The 2983-nt window shown below is 39.0% G+C and overlaps 1 pseudogene; it reads left to right on the top strand.

The window, feature by feature from the left end:
• The first annotated feature begins 777 nt into the window (after positions 1-777).
• On the top strand, positions 778-2403 carry LOC101568648 (annotated as a pseudogene).
• Positions 2404-2983: the final 580 nt, after the last annotated feature.

Genomic DNA, 2983 nt, shown 5'->3' with positions numbered 1-2983 from the left:
ATGCTAGGGTCACAAAATTATGGTTTATCTTAAATGCTACATTGAACAAACAGATGTGAGGAAAGCTCATGCATGCTCAAACAACGCATGATGTGATTATTCTATTTGTAAAATAAGCATAGAATATCTAACAAAAATAACTTACAGTATCCTTCAGTTGGCATAGTATAGTATAGGAACATAAGATTAGTACTGTGTGGTGACTATCTTCTTTTCCTTGTTACCATCTCTGGGACCAAATGCACTGAAGAAGGCCTATGTCAAAGAACCCTCCACAGTCTAGGAAGCTCTCAAAGCTAATGCATACCCAATATGTTTGTTCAAGTGAATTAAATTTAATTATCCACCAAAAAGATACAATATACAAATATTATGCATTCATTCTTAGTTTTAAATTTGAGGCTGCTGCTATAACTTAGTGGTAAGCATAACATCATGAGTTCAATTTATGCTACCAAAAATAAATAAATAAGTTTGATTGTGTTGTTACTTGGTAATAAGATTGAACATTAATATTAATGTCTAAATTTAACTTTAGCATTTATATTTAGCAAGCAATATCAGAGAACATAATATTGAGCAGGATAAGATTCATTTTTATTGCCTTGCTCTGTAATTTGGACTGGACTGAAACACAAAGAGAGAAATTATGCTCTCTGTGACTCTCCTGAGTTAGTAACTAAGATGACTATTTTATGAGAACTAATACAGTTTGTATCTTGAAACTGCCCTAAGGATGAAAACTAGTTAAGAATTGTGAGTGGCCCTACAGGATTCATGGCAGTCTCCAGGAAACTCAGTCCTCTCCATCTCCCACTATTACCATTCGAGACATCATTACGTTGTTCAAACTTGCAATCAGTGAAGCAGCTGTCCCAGAATTTTCTCTTGGACTTGAGGCTGATAGATAAAATTGAAAGGAAAGCTGGAAATCTGGCACATGCTTGTTTAAGAAGTGGGCCTTGGGCCAGGGAGAATCATAAGGTCCATTCTCAGTGCCAATGTTGCTGAGCTTCTGGTGGTTGAAAAGGGCACATGGGTCAGCCAGATAGCTCAGTGGATTACAGAGCCAGCAAGCAAGCACAGGGGCTGAGGGTTCAATCCCCCAGGGGTGTGTTGTGGTAGCAATTAAGACTGGGCGTGGTGGCACCTGCCTGTAATCCCAGCTCTTGGGAGGCTGTAAACAGGTGGATCACTACAAGTCTGATCTAGTAGTGAGACTCTGAACAGCCTGTAGACCTTTCTCTAAAATACAAAAAAAAAAAAAAAAAAAAAAAAAAAAGGACACTCGACTTGTTCCTGGGTTATAGATGCTTTCTGATGCAGCACCCAGAAAACTGAAGATTGTTCATGGAGATGTATTGACACTTAAGGTAGAAAAATCTTTTCCAGAAAGTCTTAAAAGACCCTGGGAGGATGATCCTCCAAATGTACACATTATTGGAAATCTGCCTTTCAGTGTGTCAACTCCACTGATTATCCAGTGGCTTGAAAACATTTCAAATAGAAATGGACCTTTTGCTTATGGCAGAACTCAGATGACTTTGACTTTTCAAAAGGAAGTGGCTGAGAGACTTGGCACCACTATAGGAAGCAAACAGCGCAGTTGCCTTTCTGTCATGGCTCAATACCTCTGCAGTGTCAAGCATATCTTTACCATTCCAGGTAAAGCTTTTGTCCCCAAACCAGAGGTGGATGTGAGTATGGTGCACTTCATGCCTTTCATATAGCCCAAGATAGAGCAGCCATTCAAGCTGGTGGCAAAAGTCATTCAGAGGGCTAGTCAAATAGCTCAGCAGGTTAAAGCACCTGCCAGGGGCCAGGAGTTCAAACCCTGGGCACACTGAGATGGTGATTGAGACTGGGTGTGGTAGGGCACATCTGTGATCCCAGCACTTGGGAGGCTGTAAGCAAGAGGATCACTAGGAGTCCGATATATGCAGTGAGGCCCTCTAGACCCTCTAGACTTTCTAGACCCCGTCCTAAAATACAAAAAAAAAAAAAGTCGTTCAGAATGCATTTCAATTCCGAAGGAAATATTGCCATCAAGGGCTGAGCATGTTATTTTCTGAAGCTCAGTGCCTAGAAAGCACAGGGAAACTGTTGCGGTTGGCAGACATAGATCCCACTCTTTGGCCCACCCAGCTCATGATTCTGCACTTCAGGAGCCTCTGTGACATATACAGAAAAACGTGTGATGAAGACCCACAGCTTTTTGGTTATAACTTCAGAGAGGAACTGAAGCAAAAGAAAGACAAATCACAGGCAAAAGAGAAGGAAGGGAGTTACAGACTTGAGATGCGTTTTAGGGGCTGTCAGCCTGACAAGTTGAGCCCAGCATGGAGCTGCTTCTATGTGCACTTATCTTTACAAAATGACAATAAAATACCAGTGACCAGATGACTTATGTTCCTTTTAATGTACAGCTTGGTAGAAAAAATAAATATGAGATACAGTAAAAGCATTTAATAGATATACTACGTAGATATGACATGTGTAGTATAAACAGCCCCTATTACAACCCTACAAAAATGAATTATCTGCATATTGTACCCCTAACCCACATTAAAAGAATTTAAATATACTTTAAATAAAGCAAAAACAACCAAAAAATAAAAAAGAATTCCATCACTTTAAAGTATTTGATGATCATTACCTTAATACTATCAATATTCAGTCATTCTTTGCTGTTAAATAATACTGTTTAAATTTGCCTCGGAAAAGATGTCTCTTCTATGAGGAGCATAAATAAATGGATTGTGTACTCTGGTCTGGTATAAGAATAGAAGCCAAGCACACCTGTGAGCAAGGACTCATCAGTAGAATTATCATTGTTTATTCCTAGTTATTTGATGTAACTAACTCAGTTACTTAGGCTAATTAAGATAGTCCTGTGTTTCAAGCTCTGTTTTCCTAAATTAGAATGAGCCCAGTTTTTTGTTTTTCATAACTATGGCAAAATTCCTGAGGATGCATAACTTAC

This window comes from Octodon degus, unplaced genomic scaffold, assembly GCF_000260255.1.
Source record: "Octodon degus isolate 3935 unplaced genomic scaffold, OctDeg1.0 scaffold00213, whole genome shotgun sequence".
Lineage (NCBI taxonomy): Eukaryota > Metazoa > Chordata > Mammalia > Rodentia > Octodontidae > Octodon > Octodon degus.
Note: the sequence above shows the minus strand (reverse complement) of the source record. Positions and strands in the feature narration are given on the sequence as shown.